The sequence below is a fragment of the Saccopteryx bilineata genome, chromosome X (genome assembly GCF_036850765.1).
Source record: "Saccopteryx bilineata isolate mSacBil1 chromosome X, mSacBil1_pri_phased_curated, whole genome shotgun sequence".
NCBI classification, from domain to species: domain Eukaryota; kingdom Metazoa; phylum Chordata; class Mammalia; order Chiroptera; family Emballonuridae; genus Saccopteryx; species Saccopteryx bilineata.
Window position 1 is genome coordinate 15,426,923 of NC_089502.1, and position 20,406 is coordinate 15,447,328.

A 20,406-nucleotide genomic window follows, 5' to 3' on the forward strand; every position below is an offset into this window, starting at 1 on the left:
TAACAACCAAAAGGGAAAAATGAAATAGGGGAACCTGAAATATTTCACCATCATGGGCCAAACTGAAACACTGTGGGGAAGCACTGCAGACAGACATTTTAGAAAAGTTTAGAGAGAATGTGGTATCAAAAGAGGGAGAACATCAAATTAGAGTTCCTCCCAAGTCAGGGTTAAGGGGAGTTGGTGACAGGAGGCAAGCCCCACTAAAGTCTCAAAGCAGATTTTAAAAATTGGGTAGATTTTTGGTTTGGTTTGGAAATAAAGATCCAAACAGGCAGATTTCACAACTACAAGCAAAGCATGGTCGTTATGTGTATGAGGAAGAAAAGGACACAAAATGAGGTAATAGAGCATCTGTATCAGACAGTACTTTTCACCAAGGTAGACACTATTTGAAAAGTTAATCTGGTGGCCCCAGCCAGTTGACTCAGTGGTAGAACATCGAGCTGGCGTGTGGAAACCTCTGGTTCAATTCCCAGTCAATGTACACAGGAGAGGCAACCATCTGCTTCTCACCCTCCCATCCTTCCCTCTCTCTCTATCTCTCTCTCTTTCTTCCCCTCCTGAAGCCCTCCATGGCTCGACTGATTCTAGCACATTGGCCCTGGGCACTGAGGATGGCTCCATTGAGCCTCCGCCTCAGGCACTAAAAACAGCTTGGTCACTAGTGGCCCCAGATGGGCAGAGCATTGGCCCCAGACAGGGATTGCCCAGTGGATCCTAGTAGGGGTCCATATGGGAATCTGTCTCTCAATCTCCTCTCCTCTCAAAAAATAAAGCTAACCTTGTAAATGAACAGAGAGGGTGTGTGTCCAGCAGACAAGTTCCCCCAAATCATGAACAACATGGCATAAAACCAGCTCGTGTATTCATTGTTGTGTTCTACCACCAAGACTACCATTGAGAAACTCAAGACTAAGGTCTCAGTTAAACTAAATCTGCAAGTACCCCCCCCCCAGGCTTCTTTGGTTCATATTGCCTCCTGACCTGGAAGCAATTATGACTGTAAAAAATGAGAGCTGGAAAATATTCATCTTGAAGCCTGTCCCTGAATCTGTCCTCAAGAGGATAGGCGTGGCTAGTGGACAGTCTAAGAAGGAGAGTTGGGTCAGTGATGACTAATGAATCAAGAAAACCAACTTTGGGACCTATTGCTCCAATAGAAATCCAGAGCTCTGGGTAAAGTGCCCATAAGCCAGGCAGGTATTCACATGCAAACTTCACAGCAACCAAGGAGAGGCCACCCCATTACCTCACTCGGGGGAAAGCAGCATCTAAGATGCCTCCGAGGAGATCCAAGCCACCTCTGGCAGTGACATCCTAGAGCTAAAGTGGAAAGGATGACTTCCACCCAGTCACCACAGTGCCTTTAAAGAGAGGTCAAAACATCTCCAAATCATTGTCTTCAACAGAAAAGTGCACACATACACAGCAAGAATAAGCCGAGCAAGCTTTAGATATGGAACTCTTATCACAGATCTTCCACTCCTTGTCACTCTGACTTCTTCCATGTGTGTTCAACAGGAAATTAACATTCTTGTTTTCCCTATTTAATTATATATGCCAAGCCTCAGCTCCTAATGAGGAATTTCTCCAATGTAAATTGTTCTAAATTAGTAATTTCCCATATAAGGGTATTCTAACATTATCCAGCGTTCTCCTCAGTATCTGTACCCCCTCATCTTTACCTATCCGACTTGGCTTCCCTACCTAATCACTTCACTTTACTTCCATTCACACCAAACGGGTCCCTCTACTGCCACACACAAACATACACACAACATCAACTGTAAATCATCTGCTGGGCAACTGAAATGAGGAAGGGGCCCTTTGCACTATTCATCCCAGCCTCCTGCCTGATGATCTGTTCTAGCACTTTCTGGTTACCTTGTTATTTTATTCATTCATTTGTTTGTTTTTGCTATCCAAATACTTCCACCAGTTCTACCCAAAGGGATCAGTCTGATAAGGGACATTGCATCCTATTTCCAGATATATTAATTCCTGTAATTTACCAAAAAGGCTAAGTAGTTGCCTGTACACAGCTCTAGCGTGGACACTTTCACAGGCTACTTGGGTACCTCCATGTTTAAAAGCCTTGCCTATAAGGCTTGGCCAGTTCGCTCACTCGGTTAAGAGCATAGTCCAGAAACGATAGGGCTGCGGGTTCTACCCCTAGTCAAGGCACATATGGGAAACAATCAAGGAGTGCCCACCTGAGTGGAGCAACAAAATGAATGCTTCCCTTCCCCTTCCCTCTCTATCCCTTCCTCTCTGTCTCTCTAAAAATTAAGCCCTGGCCAGATAGCTCATTTCGTTGGGCGGAGCATGGAGGTTGCCACTTTGATTCCTTGGACAGGGCAATACAGGACCAGCTCAATGTTACTGTCTCTTTCTCTCTCTCCCTGCTTCTCTAAAAAAAAAAAAAAAAAAAAAATGTCTGACCAGGCAGTAGCACAGTGGATGGAATGTGTTGGGTGTTGGCCAGGTTCAAAACACTGAGGTTGCTGGCTTGAGCGCGGGCTCACCAGCTTGAGCACGGAGGTCACTGGCTCAGCTGTAGCCCCCTGGTCAGAGGTGGATTAACATTGGTTGAGGCCCCGGGCACAGAAGAAAATACTGGGCCTCTTAAAAAAAAGGAGAGAGACAGGGAAAATAAAAATACATGTTAACCATATTTTTAAATAAATAAAAAAATATTATGTACTATTAATGTTAAAATTGCACATATGAAACCAAACTTGGTGTCATTATAAAAAACTGTAAGACCCTGGCCGGTTAGCTCAGCAGTAGAGCATCGGCCCACCATGTAGAAGTCCTAGGTTCGATTCCCGGCCAGGGCACACAGGAGAAGCACCCATCTGCTTCTCCACCCTTCCCCCTTTCCTTCCTCGCTGTCTCTCTCTTCCCCTCCCGCAGCCAAGGCTCCATTGGAGCAAAGATGGCCAGGCACTGAGGATGGCTCTGTGGCCTCTGCCTCAGGTGCTAGAATGGCTCTGGTTGCAGCGGAGCAATGTCGCAGATGGGCAGAGCATCGCCTCCTGGTGGGCGTGCCGGGTGGATCCTGGCCGGACGCATGCAGGAGTCTGTCTGACTGCCTCCCTGCTTCTCACTTCAGGAAAGTATAAAAAAAAGGAAAAAAGTGTAAAGTTGGGGTTTTGTGGGCCCTTCAGAAGTCACTGCCCAGTGCGTAGCCCAGTGCACCTGCTGTTAAATCCGCCTCTGCCCCTGGTCAAGGCACATAGGAGAAAGGAATCAATGAACAACTGAAGTGCCACAACTACGAGCTGATGCTTCTCATCTCACTCCCTTCCTGTTTGTCTCTGTCTGTCCCTCTCCCTCTCTTTTTCTCTCTCTAGCTTAAAAAAAAAGCCTTGCCTATAAGTTCTGTCCAGGTAGCTCAGTCTGTTAGAGCATCGTCCTGATACACCAAAGTTGAGGGCTTGATTCCTGGTCAGGGTACATATACGAAATGACCAATGAATGCACAACTAAGTGTAAGTGGAACAAAATAATTAATGCCCCCCTCAGGCTTACTCTCTTCCTGGAGCTCTTCTTCAGTGAGCATTACCATCCAAACCTTTTTCAACCCAAACAACACCCTTTTCAATGTCCTCACGAGGAATAATCCCCATCCACTCAATTTGATGTTTAAAAACTGCCAAAATCCATTTGAATGCCACTAATCACTGAGCAGCAAGACCCTTGAAACGTGCTTTCTCCAGTACCCACCACCTAAACTGTGCGAGGAAAATCAGGAGAATACCTCCAGCTCCCAGTTCTCAACTGTCAGACAACATTTTTGGCCAGTTACTTATGTCATCTGCAAAATAGGAATAAACTAGTTCCTACTTAAAACTGAGAAGAACACGAAAGCATATGAAAGAACCAAAGGTAATTGACTCCAACAATGAAATAAGCAAATCCAAAGTTTTAATCTCTTATTTATATTTTCATGCTACCAGATCAGTTTAGCTCTTCTACCCACTGCCATGATACTGTTTTCCTATTTTCAAATAGTATTCACTTCCATTTCCTGCTGCAAGGAAATTATTTTACTCCACTTAAGGAAAACACCTCATCAGATCTTTAGGATCTAACTAGAAAATTTTGTACAATTTCTAGATGTCATAGATATCAAGAAAACCTAAGAATCACCACAAAATTAATCAGACCTTTTCAAAATGCAAAGCCGGCCATGGCCAGGTAGCTAAGTTGTCTAAGAGCAAAACCAAGGCTGTGGGTTCCATTCCCAGTCAAAGGCACATATAAGAAACAACCAATGAATGCATAAATAGGTGGAGCAAGTTGATGTTTCTCTCTTTCTCCTTTCCTCTCTCTCTAAAATCAGTATTTAAAAAAAAAAATCAAAGCTACCTCAAATGTCACCTTAAGTAACTAGTCATCTTTTGAGCATTTCCCATTTCATTTCTCCTACATCAAAAATAAGAGTTGGATTTCCTGAGTCTTTGTCTTCAGAGGGACCATGTAAATATATGTGTGTCTTTAACACTCCAAATGTGAGTCATTGTAATTTGAGACTTGAATCCCGTTTATGATGCTTCTGTGTCTTTCCTGCCATGGACTGTGACAGTGGCCCTCAGATATTTCTATTTCAATATACTGTATTCATGGTATGGAATATTTTATCTAAAGAGAATTCCTCCTTACCAAACTTTGGCCTTTTATTTCTTTTTTCTAAGTCTCTTGGACCTCTTACATAAATATTTGGAGGGCCATTATCAGGCTATTTTTTCTATTCTCTCACCCCAGACTGTGGGCTCAACTAATGTTATATATATTACTAATTCAAAGATACACACACACATACACACACAGACACAATTAGCTCACAGAATTTCAAACTGTCAATATTGCTTCAACCTGCTACTAGTCTATAGGTTCCTCAAGGCAAGAAAAAACATTTTAGCCCTGGCCGGTTGGCTCAGTGGTAGAGCGTCGGCCTGGCGTGCAGAAGTCCCAGGTTCGATTCCCGGCCAGGGCACACAGGAGAGGCACCCATCTGCTTCTCCACCCCTCCCCCTCTCCTTCCTCTCTGTCTCTCTCTTCTCCTCCCGCAGCCGAGGCTCCATTGGAGCAAAGATGGCCCGGGCGCTGGGGATGGCTCCTTGGCCTCTGCCCCAGGCACTAGACTGGCTCTGGTCATGACAGAGCAATGCCCCGGAGGGGCAGAGCATCGCCCCCTGGTGGGCGTGCGGGGTGGATCCTGGTCGGGCGCATGCGGGAGTCTGTCTGTCTCTCCCCGTTTCCAGCTTCAGAAAAATACAAAAAAAACCCAAACAAACAACAAAAAAAACATTTTAGACTTTTCATCACCCTCCCAATAGTGTCTAGCATGATACAAGGCACACAACAGGTACTCCATAAATACTTGCTAAACTATTTGAAAAAAATGAAATTCTCTCTATGTTATACTGCAACCAAGAATCTTGTATAAAATTATTGGGTAGCCCTGGCCAGTCGACTCAGTGGATATAGCGTTGCCTAGCATGTGGACACCCCGGGTTTGATCCTCAGTCAGGCCACACATGAGAAGCAACCATCTGCTTCTCTTTCCCTCCCTCTCTCCCCTTCTCACTCTTCCCCTCTCTAAGCCAGTGGCTTGATTGGTCCTAACAGAGTGTCAACCCTGTGCACTGAGGATAGCTCAGTTGATTCGAGTGGTGGATCTTGGTCTGGGCATACACAGGAGCCTGTCTATCTCCCTGGCTCCTTCACTTAAAAAAAAAAAAGCATTGATTCTACAGATTCCTTTTATTTCCCTTGCTCTCTAATAAACTTCCTCTTCTTTCTTTTCCTTACTTCCACAATAAACACAATCACAGAAATAAAACAAAGTAGGGTGGGGCAAAACAATAAAATCAACTTCCAATCCCTCTGTGTTGTTTAGCCACTGCTAATGTTTAAACCCAGCCAACTTATGGATGAACTGCCTTCTGCCACTTACAGTAGTTGTGTGCTCAGGGAACAACTCCTTTTAATATTTGCCTAAGCTGAATATAAACAGTAAGGTCAATCTTCTGGGGAGCACGGAAGGTAGAAAATAATGTACTTCCAAAGTCAAACAGAAATGATTATAGTTGACCCTTGAACAACACAGGTTTGAACTGTGCAGGTCCACTTATATGTGGATGTTTTTCCCCCGATAAATATACAGTTGGCCTTCCACATCCCCAGGTTTGGCATCCTGAGGGACTCAGCTAACCAAGGATCAAAAACAGTATTTTCTGGCCCTGGCCGGTTGGCTCAGTGGACAGAGTGTAGGTCAGCCTGGTGTACAGATGTCCCAGGTTCGATTCCCAGTAAGGGCACACAAGAGAAGCAACCATCTGCTTCTTTCCCCCTTCTCTGCCTCTTCCCCTCTCACAGCCAGTGGCTTAATTCGTTCAAGCATGGGCTACAGGCCCTGAGGACAGCTTGGTTGGTCCAAGCGGTCAGCTTCAAGTGCTAAAACTAGCTTGGTTGAGTCGAGCAGCATCAGCCCCAGATGGGTTGCCAGGTGGATCCTGGTCAGGGTGCATGAGGGGGTCTGTCTCACTATCTCCCCTCCTCTCACTTAAAATAAACAAACAAAAAAAGAAATATTTTCCATCCATGGTAGGGAATCCACAGATGCAGAGGCTGACTGCATTGTTCTACACCATTTTATATAAGGGACTTCAGCACCTGAGAGGTCCTGGAATCAATCCCCTGTAGATAACAAGGGATAAGTAGAGTTAAGTTTTGGGGGAGTCAAATGTTATACCCAAATTTTCAACTGTGCAGGGTCAGCACCCCTAATCCCTATGTTGTCCAAGGGTCAATTGCAATCTGTTAACTGATCTGTTTTAAACTGACCCGCTATCACTCTTGCCCTTTACTGGCATAGCTGATTGTGGCATCAAAGTCCACTCTGGCTGCAGAGAGGGACTCATTTTTACACCCACCTTTTTTTCTCTGCTCAGAAGTTTGATTTGGTGATAACCTGAGCTATCTAAGACCTTGTTCTTTCCCATCCAATCGCTGATGAACATCCTTGTCATAGAGCCATACCAACCCCAGGCTCTATATATACCTACCAGCTTTTGAAGAACTTCCAGATGTCAGAGACAGCTGGAAAGCCCAATCAGTCATAATTAAAAACAGCAGCTTTTCAGAAAGTAATGATTTCTTTTAAAATGTCACCCCAGTAAACTAGGCTTGGGTCATTTTCTAAGTAAGCATGGCCCAAAATGTCCCCTGAAGTTTCAACAGGATATACTCTCTTCAGTTCCTGCCCTGAAACACTGAACAGTGTTACAGCACAGCTGCTGAAGAAGCTGCCACTTCCACCTTAAAGATGGAAGCAATAATGCAATGATGAGCCCAGCTATTTCTTCCTACTGCATTGTAAATGCTAAATATGTACTAATACAATGGAGGTGTGGAGAAAGAGCAAAGAGAATCAAGATATAAGAGAGTGCTCAGGAGGACTGACAGTTTTCATTCTGCCACCAAGTTTGCCATAGTATAATATTAAAGGTAATGTTGTAGGACACAATTGAAAAAGAAAAACTAGATTATAACAAAATATTGGGCATCTGCTATTATAAATACACCATTCTCATATAATCCTTATATCCTATGAGATTGGGATTATCATCTCCATTTTATAGATGAGAAAACTAAGGCTTAAGAAAGTTAAGTAGCCCTGGCCGGTTGGCTCAGTGGTAGAGCGTCGGCCTGGTGTGTGGGGGACCCGGGTTCGATTCCTGGCCAGGGCACATAGGAGAAGCGTCCATTTGCTTCTCCACCCCCACCCCCTCCTTCCTCTCTGTCTCTCTCTTCCCCTCTGGCAGCCAAGGCTCCATTGGAGCGGAGATGGCCCGGGCGCTGGGGATGGCTCCTTGGCCTCTGCCCCAGGCGCTACAGTGGCTCTGGTCTCGGCAGAGCAATGCCCCGGAGGGGCAGAGCATCGCCCCCTGGTGGGCAGAGCATCGCCCCTGGTGGGCGTGCCAGGTGGATCCCAGTCGGGCGTATGCGGGAGTCTGTCTGACTGTCTCTCCCCGTTTCCAGTTTCAGAAAAATACAAAAAAAAAAAAAAAAGAAAGTTAAGTAACTTGCTTCCTACCACCTACCTAGGAAGGAGAAGAGCAAGGACTCTAACCTGATGATGTAGGTGACAAAGCCCCAGGTTAATTCAGATGCTAAGAATCACTGTAAGATACTAGCCTTTATATGGTGCAACCAAGTTAAACCAAGCCAAGCCTCATTGCCATAGGATACCTAAGCACCCCAGGGATCCGGGTATAGAATGGGTTGACTCCTCCCAGGAGTCAACAGGACCCAGAAGCAGGGTCACAGGGTCACGGAAGGTGCACTTCTCTAAAGAACTTGGAAAAATAAAAATCTACTTGTTTTCCTATTCCTGGACACCAGCATTACAACAAAACTCAACTGTACCTTTAAATGGCACTAACACTAAGATTTCTAGGCATACCTTAGCAATGAGGTAACCAAATTTTGTTTCTTAGCAGACAGTAGGTACACAAAGCTTTGCCTGCCCCATCAGTACTCTCATTTCTTCATGGACATTTAGCCTAATTAAGGTATTCTTAAAACCTAAATGAAGATGTACCCAGCTTTACATACTTTCAAAACTAAATCTGAAAATTGCCACCTTTTACAAATAACAAATTATCTCTGTATAAATTCATCACCATTCATTGACCAGGGAAATTATGACCTTGACACGCAGCCTACAGCCACTTTTTAACAAAACCAAAAAACAGGAAACAGAGCAGCACATTTGAATTAGGGGAATAGAAAGAGTTAAATCTTACTCTTGACCAGAATTCAACTTCAGTTCACATAAGATAGTTTTCATCATAAAAGACTGCTTTTTAAATTATGAACACTGGGGAAGGGTAGATTTGGTAAGAGAACAATTTTTACACTATTTTAAGGATGACCATTCAAAAACTGGCGCTCATGAAGCCTAGATTGCATGTAAGACTGGTGCTCATAAAGCCTAGTTTGCACTAGCATCCTAGTGGTGGCAAGGGAGATGGCCTCTTATTACCTCCCTCTCTTCGGGCAGCCTGAAGCCGAACCTAGCAAACATAGACTCATACATAACTCGAGCTCCAGCAGAGTGAAATTTCCTTTCTTTTTAAAAATGCAAAGACCTAGAGTCTTCCTTACCCCTTATGTAACCACCAGTGGCTTTTCCCATTTACTTTATCCTATCAACAATGTCCACATTCCCCAGCTTTCTAAACTCTGTTGCACTCCAGAGTTCACGTTCCCACCTGACTCAACCATGAACTCCTTCCTCCTTTCTCAATTCCAGATGCTGGTTGATGTAGGAAGACAACTCCCTACCCCTGTGGCCCTTCTCTTCCGTCACAAACTTCACTCACCTAGAATCAATGAACCACTCCCAATGTCCAAGCTGAGTGCATCTCTTTGCCATGCCCACCGCCACCCTCCAATTCTGGGGCAAGGCTCTCAGGCCACTGCTCTTTATCCTGATTCTCTCTGGAATGTTCACCATTCACCTACCTATATCTAGAATTCCTCCCACTTGCAGACTGGAAACTGGTACATTACCACTTTCTCCTTCAAGGCCATTCTATTTAGGACCATGAATTCCTTTACCCATTCAGTATCCTTATTTAGTCTAGATTTTTAAATTAATGCTTAAACTTGTAAGCCCTGGATCTCAGCTAACTTCTGTTTCCTGGGCCCTCCCAGGGCAGTGGCTACCAAAGGTAAGTTTTTACCTTCTTCGACACCAGCTCCACATAACACCTGAGTACATGTCTTCCTCTTTGTCTCACACTCTCCATTTTTTAAAGCCTGTATACGATCTCTAGATTCTCTACTTCCTTATGGGCAAATATTTTTATATTTCTTCCTACATGCCAGTCTCTCCTCAACCCTATTTTTACCCAATACCACTCTTCTCTCTTGCCTCAATAGTAGTGATTCTAGCATGGAAAAGGAAACGGCCTTAAAGTTTCTTCAAACTCTACTTTGGAAGACATTATTCTAGAGATTTCCAGGTTCCACTTCTTCCTTAGTTGGCTCTAACATGGTACCAGTGATGATCACCTTTCTTCCCCCTTCACTGCCCAACCGACCCTCTTCCTGACTTCTCTTTTTACCTCCCTTCTTCCTCATATGCAAGCTCTTTTCTCCCATAATTACTTTTCCTTAGAAGAGATATCTTTTGGCCCTGGCCGGTTTGCTCAGCGGTAGAGCGTTGATCTGGCGTGCGGGGGACCCAGGTTCGATTCCCGGCCAGGGCACATAGGAGAAGCGCCCATTTGTTTCTCCACACCCCTCCTTCCTCTCTGTCTCTCTCTTCCCCTCCCGCGGCCGAGGCTCCATTGGAGCAAAGATGGCCCGGGCGCTGGGGATGGCTCCTTGGCCTCTGCCCCAGGCGCTAGAGTGGCTCTGGTCACGGCAGAGCGACGCCCCGGAGGAGCAGAGTGTCCGCCCCCTGGTGGGCAGAGCATTGCCCCGGGTGGGCGTGCCAGGTGGATCCCGGTTGGGCGCATGTGGGAGTCTGTCTGGCTGTCTCTCTCCGTTTCTAGCTTCAGAAAAATACAAAAAAAAAAAAAAAGAGAGAGAGAGAGAGAGAGATATCTTTCTACAACCCATTATCCAAACTTGTCATGTGAGATCCTCTACCACCTGTACAAAACTTTTTTTTTTCTATGTAGCGAACTGAAGCATGATTAAAGCAATGAGATCCTTGGAGAAACCCCCTTTGCTTCCCCCAAAAAAGTCTATACCACTGAGAAAAAAAGGAACCTTCCCTCCCCTCTCCTAGTAAGTCAAAACTGTCCGATTTAGGAGTGCCCTTGGTACAGCCGCTACTACTTCTGGAACTCCCTTCCACTCTGCCCCATCCAGACTTCAACAGCAGAGCCGGCCAGGGACTTTGCTTTCTTCTGCTCTATCCCAACAACTTGCTGTCTTCTCTTTGTTGGCCTATTCTAAAGAACTAGTCCTTTTTAACCCAAACATCCGAGCCCCCTCCCCTTCCCCCATCAATGACTTCTCGGAGCCAGAATGGAAAGAAATGGACCTACCTTTGCTGCAAACTTGGTACCAGAGTCAGCCCTCTTAAAAGTCAATTTGAATTATGCCCCACAGCCTGTGTCTCTCACCCCACAACATCTACTCATCTAAAGATGGGTCTGCTTGTCAAGATCCACATGGCCTGGTCAAGACGGTCATGTCTCTCCTAAACTCTATCAACCTTCAAATTCTCTGAATTGGAGTTACCAAGTCCTCTGCTTCCTAGCTCCCTGAATCTTCTCCACTAACTTTACTTTTCCATCACAATGTTATAGGTCCTTCCTCTAATCTTTTACTATTTGGATCCTCTGGGTGATTCCTGAGATTGGGTTACCCCATTTACTCCCCAAGGGAACCCTTCAAATTTCTTTGCTATCTACTGCCCTCTTTGGTACCACATGGTGATATCACCATCCAATTCGAAGACTTCGGTACTAAACTAAACTCTGCCCTGTTTGCCTATTCATCTCCCTCTAAAATAAACCTCCCTCTATCCCAACATGCAAGGATAGGATAGACAGAGGAGTAGAAGTCTCTTCAACCTTGGAATTTTATCGTCAACCTAATCCACTCCGAACCCTAAATGCATCCCCTCTTCACTTCCTCAGAAAACGTTTCAACAGAACGACTGTGACAAAAAATCTTCTAGGCTGAATGAACCATGGAGCTACAAGAGTAACACTAACCTGCAAATGCACCCCAAAAGTCTCACCAAAGGTTTTGGCAATAGTATTCTGCCTCTGTGCCACAGAGACGACCTCCAAACTGCCTTGAGAGTATTCAGCTGTCGCACAAGTTACTGGGCTTCCTTCCCACAGTCACCTGAAGAGGTCCGAAACCCTGAGCTAGATGCGTCCTAGCCAAGACGCCTTTCCTTACTGTCTACTCTGGCAGACACCAAGAACGAATAAGTATCACACATCACATCGACAGCTTCTACAGCCAACGTTTATCATTTCAAAACAATAAAACAAAAACGCAGTGCTTCCACTGGGGGTGGGGGGAGGTGCAGGCAGAATAGAAGGGCACCCCCACTGGCCAGTGTTGTTGGCCTCGAAGGTTTGCAGTGTGCTCCCCTCCTGCCTTTCTCCTCAACCACATCTTTCCCTACAACCGTCTCCCGCACCTCCATAATGCGAAATCCCCTGCCGAGGTGCGGCCAGCTCCTCCCAGTCTTGTCCCGGACGTCCCTCTGGCCCAGCCTTCCTCTCGGCGGGACCCTGGCGAGAAAGGCCCCCTCCACCGTCCAGTTCACCTCCCGACCCCTTGCCGGGCTAATAGGCGCCCCTGCAGGGTTCTGTCCCGAAGAAGAACCTCAAGGAGCCAAGCCCACGAGGCCCGTCGCGGGACCCCCCACCACCACCCTTTCCTTCTCCCAGCACCTCGTTCTCCATGCACCGGCCCCCGGGGCTCTCCGTCGTCTCGGTCCGGGCTCGCACCGCCCCCCGTCGGGGCTCCACCCCCCCCCCCGCCTGCTCCCGCCTCCAGAACTGCCCCCTCCCCACCGAGCGCCGCCTGCGCCCTCTGCCCCGGCACGGGACTCCCTTTGGCCTCCGTTCCCCGCCCAGAAGCGGCGGCGGCGGCGGCAACGGCTGCGGCGGCCCCAGCAGGAGGAGCAGCGGCGGTGGTGGCGGCAGCAGCAGCGCCGCCCCGGCCCCGCCCCACCGCCCGCCGGAGCCCCACGCCCCGCCCGCCCGCCCAGCCGCCGGACTGCCTCTCCCGAAGCCCACCACTAAGCCCCCCTAAGCCCCAGCCACGATCCGCTCAAATCTAGCTCCGCTGGGCCTGCTGTCCATTCCTCCTGCCCCGAAGGACCGGGGTTCGCGGCCATCCCTCGCCCTCCTTCTCCTAGGGCTGGGGGATTGCCCCTGATCCCGAAACCCGGCCCCGTAACCGCAGCCTCCCTCCTCCCAGCTCTGGGCTCTGCTCTCAAACCCCTTGCCTCCAGGCCTGGCGCGAAGCGTCTGGAGAGCTTGCACGCCGGATTTCCCCCCTGGCTTGCCGGGGCTAGTGGGAATTGCCCCCCGATCCCATCCTCCTTCAATTTAAGCCCCCGCCCCGCCGCGCCTGGACCGGCGGCCCCCGCCCATAGAGCGAGGGCAGCGGAGCCAGGGCGCTTCGAAGTCATCCCCCGCCTTTTTTCCAGGGACTCGGATAATTGCCCCTGCCCCCATCTCAGCACTCCCACTCCGGAACCCAGGCCCCGCCGCCACCTAGGGGTTCCCCTTATCCTACGGTTTCTGTACCCCAACACTGGAGAGGACGCAACCCTGAAGAGCTGCCGTCGCGCCTCCCTACTGAGGTTGGAGGGTATTTTCTCCCAGGCTCTTCAAGACTTCACACGGACAGTAACCCCCCCCCCAAAAAAAAAACAAGACCTTTCTCGCCCTGCCCTGCTGGCCATCCTCCCTTCCAGATTGTCGAGTCCCTGGATCCGGGGTTGGGGCCAGGTAGTTAACAAAACCGTAGCCTCCACCTCCTTTTCTGAGGAGTGGGGTAATTCCAATGATCTCCCCCCTAGGATCAACCAGACCCCCGTTTCCATGGAGACCCCCGCCCAGCCGAGAAGAAGACTCTTTCGAATCCTAGCGAACAAGTCTCACCTGGCTGAGGGAAAGGGGTGAGGTGGGGGTAGGGTAGCGCAGGGACGGGGTACGAAGGTGGGAAGTGGAGAAGAGCAGTCCCGAAGGGAGGGGCAAGAACAGAGCAAGCTCCAGGGAGCGCTACGTCCGGGGACACGAAGAGGACGGCGCCCCCGGGGGGCAGCTGCGCGGCCGTGGGGCGAAGGGACAGGGTTGAGCAAAGGCTTAAGATGGAAAGAAGCGGGGGGGGGGCTACTAGAAAGCCTGGAAGCCAAAAGGGGTGGAGGGGATGGAGGAGAGAAAAAAAAGACGCACCTGTTCTCGGGTCGGCTGCGCGGGGAGGCTCAGGCCGCCACCCGGGCTCTCTCTTACCCCCTCGGTACCGCCACCAGCCTCATCCTGCCCGGATCTGATGCCCCCCTCCGCCCCTTATCACCACCGACCTCCTTCTCGTCTCTCTCCACGGCGGCGGTGGTCGGACTCTAGGAACTGAGAGGAAGAAGGGAGGGCTCAGCAAAGCGGAGGAGACAGAGCCACACACTGGCAGCAACCGCGGCGAGCGAAAGAGTGAGGGGGAGAGCGGTGTGTGTGTGTCTGTGTGTGCGAGCGAAGCCCGGTGGAGTGGGTGCCGGTCGCAGGGCTCGACGGGAAGTGGAGTCCGGCGGGGTCCGCGGGCGGCGCCAGCCCCGGCTCAGCCGGACTACAACTCCCAGAATGCCGCCTGTCCGGGGGGAGGAATCGGGAGGAGGTGGCGAAGAGAGGGAGTGAGCAAGAGAGGGAGGGACGAAAGCAGGGAGCAAGCGGCGGCGAAGGGGGCAGAGCCAAGCAGCCCCGGTGACACTGGGAGGGGAGGAGGAGGGGATCACTGAGAGGACCGAGCGGATTCCGGAGAGGGAGGCAGCGGTGGCAGCAGCAACCCGGGCAAAAAGCTAGACTCCCAGGAAAGGCGGAGGAGCTCAATCTGAGGGGCTACAGGAGCCCCACGGCCCCCCTCCCAGACACCCCTCGAAGGGAGAGGTTGAGGAAAGGAAAAGATCAGTGCACTAAGGCCTGAGGGCTCTCTCTTTCTTCCAACGCTCTCCACCTTGTGCCCGACCTGACTTTCTCAGGCCACTGGTACCCGATCCAGTGTGCAAATCCAGAGACCCCAGATATTCCCTGCTGGGCGTCACAGAGCAGACGCATTGAGTCCTCTTCTCCCAAGGGCCTGAGGGAGGCTCCCCTTGCTGGCAGGGCGTGACTCCCCTTCTTCCCGCCACCGCCCCCCCCGTCGCCACCCCCACCTCCCTCCCCGGAATCCCTCCCCCGAAGCCGAAGCTCGCGTCTCCCCGCCAAGAGAACGACTACCTAGTCACCTCCCTTCTAATGGGCCCCTACCCACCAGTATCCCCTTCTTATTGTTGCCCCCCTCACCGTGAGCGTAGTGGGGGTAACCTGAGTTGTTCTGGTGGCTACTTTCCCTCCGAGACTAGCAGTCCTTGGCACACCGACCCTGTGTATTGATAGAGAAGCACTCTTGGTTCCCCCCCACTCAAGTTCGTATCCTTGTGAAAATAGCTCACAAGGAAAGGTGTTGGTACTGGAAGTGAGCTCGTAGGTGAATCCCAATCCTCAAATCTCATCCCAAGCATGGAAATCCAGGGGTTCGTCCCTTTCCTTAAAAAGCATCAAATCACTCGGTGGGGGGGGGGCGGACGATTGGTGGGTAGTACATTATCTAAACCTTAATGTTCACGCGACTCAAAGCGACGCTACATGTAGGAATAAGATACGAACTAGGCTGCCGTGGCGGAAGGAAAAGTATACCCACCCCCGCCGTCTTCCAACCCCAAACACATACCCCTGAGAGAGTCAGATGGCCAAGGGAGGAGAGGAAGGCGGTGGGAGTGCTGGAGAGGCAAAGGCTTGTGGCGGAGAGGGTCCGCGGCCCCCTGAAAGCAGAATCCAGACGCTAGAAAGCGGATGGGGGGGGTCGACACAATTGCAGACGGTGTCTTCCCTCGATTTTCCCTGAATCGCCGCTGTACACCGTCTAACACTCGTAGTTGCTTACCAGTCAGTCCCCTAGCCCCATTTGTGCGCATGAGGCGGCCGGAGCCCGGGCAGCCCGGGTACAAACTCCGCGGAAGCTGGCCTTCCCCGTCGCTGCGCTGCCGCGGGCCTCTCTCCTCCGCTGGCGGCCCCACGGATCTACCTTCGCCCCTGGCCGAGGCCAGACCCCGCTCGCAACTCCACGCCCCTACTCCACCCCCGGCTCCCCCTCCCTTCGCCCTCTCCTCGCGGGTCCGGTCCAGCCCCTGGCGCCGCCCCGCCCTACCGCTCGGTCCCGAGCCCAGCAAGTGCCCCGAACTCGCCCCCCGCCCCCACAGCCAGGCTGGTCCAGCCGGGCCTGGTTTCCCCCTCCCGCGGCGCCCCGCCCCCGAATCCACGTCCTACTTCACCACCCAACTCGGCCCGGTCCGGGTTCGGCCCGCGCCCAGGCCACCGGAGTCCCCGGTTCGGTCCGGTGTACGGCTACCCACCCCGCCCTCGCCTGGGTGCTGGCCTGGCCCGCTGCCGGCGATCACTGATCCGGCCCAGGCGGGCGGTCCGGGTCCAGGTCCCGGTGTCGGCCTCGGTCACGGCAGCGTTGCCGCGTCTCGCCACGAGGGCTGGGTCCACGCAAGATCCGAACCCGCGCAGGGTGGGGGCCGCGGAAAGCAAGTTTCTTTATCTTCCCTCCTCCCCCGCCGCAGGGCCGTGCCGTCCCCCCACCCCCACCGCGCCCCCGTCACCTGGGCAGAGCCCCCGACCGCTGTCGCAACTTTGCTCTTCTCCACGCCGCCGGGGAAGCTGGCGAAGCGGGAGGAGGAGGGAGGTGGCGGGGGGTGCTGGGATCAGGCCGCTGGGCTCTGGGAGGACACGTGGGGGAGGAGGGGAAAGAGGAGGAGGAGGAGGAAGGGGGGGCGGGCCTGCAGTTCTCGGGGCTCCCCCTGCCAGCCCGGGGGAGGCCGGAACCTTGCCCGGCAGCCGCAGACCCCGCGCTGGCCACGGGGGAAGAACAGAGCCACCTTCTCCTGCCAGCCTCCGGCTCCGGGAGGGGGGGCGGCAAGCAACGCCGCTCAGGGTCGGAGACCGAGCGTTTTCGCTCTTGCTTTACGTGTGATTCTCTGTCTTCGTTTAGACTCAGGGTATGAGGGGGTGTAGGGTCTTGCAGGCTGGGGGGCGCCTTCGCCGGACGCCCCGCCCCCTTCCCGGCCCCCACTTCCCTAACCTAGGCGACCTCAGGCACCGAGGCAGCCCGCCCGCGCAGCCCCGGCCCCGGCGCTGAAGTGGGACAGGTGCTGGGGAAGGGAAAATGCCGGGGCTTACTGCCTCGCTTCGCGTCTCCTGGGCGGCCCATCCTTCATGGCAACCTCCCAGGCTGCAAACCCCGTGGGCCACCATCAAAAGGCAGCCCCTGGCCTGGGCGTGCAGGCATCTGGGGAAGTGGGGAGCCGGAGCGAGGGGCCCGAGGGAGAAAGGAGGAGGTCGACGAAAGGTCTGTAAAGGGGGCTGCCTAGGGGACTCGGGTCGAAAACCTGGCTTGAAGAGGACTGGCTTCTGCCCGCTGCCCCCGGGCTCCTCAGTTATCAAACTCAGCCCCTTGACCCTTAACCTTTACCCTAACGACTCCCCATCTGGCCACAGGAGTAATTCCTCTACATGTTTACATCCCAGGCCATCTCTAGGACTGAGGCTGAGACGCCTGTGGTCCACATTGGAACTCTGATGACTTGAGCTGCGAGAAGGCGGGCAACTTGCGAATCAGTTGAAGCCGCCGGCAGACTTGCTTTCAGTCTTAGGGTGTTTAGCAGTTCCAACCCTGAGCCAGGGTTGGGGACTTCAAAGGCACTGCCTCAGCCTAGAAGGTATTAGGGGAGGTGCCCAGCAATTCCAAGAGGGTTCAGGGCTTTGGAAACGGAATGTGAAATGAATAGCAGGAATTTGAAAAAAAAATCTTTACATGCAGATATATTGATATAATTTATTATATATTTATCTATACTAAGGAAGCCAGAAGGTCATTTGGACTAGAAGGAAACCCTGCTGGATTAATGTCTTCCTCCTCCTCCTCCCTGCCTTCCTCCTTTGTGTAGGCCCAGAGATTCTACCTCTAAGCTTATAGGGTATCTTCTCTCCTGTGGAAGGACTTGAGAGATGGCAGTTGAGAGTGGCCAGGTATGTCTCCCTCACCTGGTTTGAAGGATGTGTGTAAGTATTGAGGAGGATGGCAAGCCACTAACTCTGCAGTGGCTTTGCTGTTGTCTGAGGCGCTCTTACTGTTCTCACCAAATCTATTGCCAGCAATGAGGACCTAATGCTTATCATTTTACTTGGCTTTTGGAACCTCTGTTTTACTTGACCACTCTCACCCTGCCACGAACCCCCCACACTCACACACATTAAAGAACTTCGGCCTAAGAATCACCAAGGAAAAGTGAAGATTTGGAAATGGCTTGTTTAAGCTAATCAACATATAAGCTCAAAAATGCATTATTAAGTGTGTGTAGGTGTGTGTGTGTGTGGGATCACCTCTCTTGAGCCTGATAATGCAGGCCCCACCAGTTCTGCTTTGATTTGGGTTGGTTGTCTTCACTGATTTTAATTAACTTGGTAATTATTAAACATCCACTTTTATTAAGGCCCTTGGGCCTTAGGGCTGCTTTGCCTCCTTGGTTTGAGGCTAAAATGGGTACTGGACCCCTTCGTTCCCCCTCATCTGTGTCTCGCCATTTGACTGCATCATTTATCTGGTGAAATAAAGGTTGGGGCAAGATGGTTGTTTCCTGGCTGAAACTCCAGCTTCTCTGAGCCCTTTCCTGTTGGGGGCCATGCTTCCTGCCCTACAGGAGACGATGGGAAACCAAGGAGCTGGGTGGGGAGAGCTTGTAGAGAATGTAAGTATTAATGATTATTTTATTTGAGGCTAGAACCACAACATAATCCTAATAATAAGACTTTACCTTTGTACACCATTGGAGTGTTTACAGAGTCCTTTCACTTATGTTATTTCATTTGTTTCTCACTACAATTCTCAATTTTGTAATCAAGGATACTGAGTCTATGAGTGTCTGTGAGTGGCTTGCTCAAGGTCACATGACTAGTGCTCTCTTGAGCTAGGATTCAAGCACAGTAGTCCTCGCTCCACATCCAGTTCTTTTCAATGTGGTAAGATGCCTCCATCTAATGCCAAAATATTCATTTCCAGGCACATTTTTTTTTCCTAGTTGTTTTGCCCATCAGTAACAGCTAGTGGCCTGGGCCTGGACTCTTAGAGAGATAGCTTGGTATAATGGAAATAGGATTGTTTGGGGAGTTTTAAGATCCTAGTCCTGTCTTGTGAAACCACAGTCAACCTCTAATATTTGAGTAACGCCAGCCTGAGGCCAGGTACTGTTTTTTGGGTCTTCCTGCTACTCTAAAATACGGAAAGCAACGCACTCATCCTACCTCCCTTGTAGGGACACCCTTGAGCATCAAATGAGATAACAGATGGGAAAGAATTTTGTACACTGTAAACTACTGGACTCATGCAGAAGTTATTATAACCAGCGTAGGCATCAGCAGACTCCCCGGGTACAGCACAGAGACCTAAGGGTGACACTTGCCTGGGCCATGCCCTCCAAAAACTTACCAGGTAAAATGGCCTTTGGAGGTCTGAGGGTAATTTAGGCCCCAAACCAGTATCTAACTAAGTTCATAAGATAATTGCTTCAATTCTCTGCTTTGTTCTGTAATCAGAGGCCTTGTCTGTCTGGTAAAACAACCCAGCCCCATGGCCACAACGTCGACATCAAAATTCCAGTGGTTTAGATCTTTAGAGTGTCAGAATGAAGCACATTTGAAGCTTCCGGTTGTCCCTTCACCTCCTGAACTCCAGTCATCTGGAGTTGAAGTCAGGTTTGGAGCTTATGATTTCAGGACTACCACAGAGTTCATTCTAACTCACCCCAGGCTACCCATTCTAAGGGGTAGAAAAGGAGCCTTGCAAACTCAGGGAAGAGTGGAGCTGGTCCTCGGCTAGCAAGGCCGGCCATGAGTTATGGACACTAAGTGCTCTGCGGTGTTTTACTTTATGTCCTGAGAGGGGCCAAAGGGAAGAATTTGTTGCTTCTACTCACTATTCGTAAATCTCAAATGCACAAACCCTGTTGCAGCAGGTTACTGCTGCTGGAGAGGCATTCCAGCAGCCTGCTGCTCGCTGTGGAAGGCCTGGGCTCTGCTCTCTCAGAGCTCCGGGTCTAGATGGGGTGACAGTATGTCTGGTTAAACTTAACTCTGTAAACAACCAACAACCTTTCTAGATTTTATAGCCAAGAAGGGAGAAAATGAGGAAGGGGACTAAGATCACCCCAGAGGCTCTCCAGGTAAATCCCACCTTTCCTGAGACTGCTAGGCACTTAGCAAAGTTCTTAAACAGACAGTTTTAGGGGTGGAAGGGACTATTAGAGACCGGCTGCCCTCCTGAAAAACTGTGGCTACCCACCAACAAAATCAAGCCCATAAAGCCTTCACCTAGATTTCAAGGCCTTCCCTGATCTGATTCCAAACTCCTTTCCTTCCCGTGTCCTCTGTTTTCATCCAACCAGCCCTCTAGCCATTCCTTGGACAAGTGCTTTCTTGACTGCTCCCTCTGCTTTTTCTATGTCCTTCTCAGCTTGTTGAAATCCCATTCAACCATTACTCCAGCTAGCTCTTTCATGCCATCTTCCCTGAGCCCACTACTCCCCAT

At 50.6% G+C, this 20,406-nt stretch overlaps 1 protein-coding gene across 8 annotated transcripts in view; it reads right to left on the reverse strand.

The window, feature by feature from the left end:
• Positions 1 to 16,565, reverse strand: part of BCORL1 (BCL6 corepressor like 1) — a 68,951-nt gene extending 52,386 nt beyond the window's left edge. For 3 of the 8 annotated variants that reach the window (XM_066248998.1, XM_066248999.1, XM_066248992.1), the window contains exon 1: positions 15,706 to 15,841. The gene's annotated coding sequence lies outside the window, so the exon portion shown is untranslated. Of the gene's footprint in view, positions 1 to 13,967; positions 14,250 to 15,492; positions 15,584 to 15,705; positions 15,842 to 16,174; positions 16,200 to 16,426 lie in introns of those variants that run through there. The other 5 variants (XM_066248996.1, XM_066248995.1, XM_066248997.1 and 2 more) reach the window with 5 other exon arrangements.
• Between the last annotated feature and the right edge of the window lie 3,841 nt (positions 16,566 to 20,406).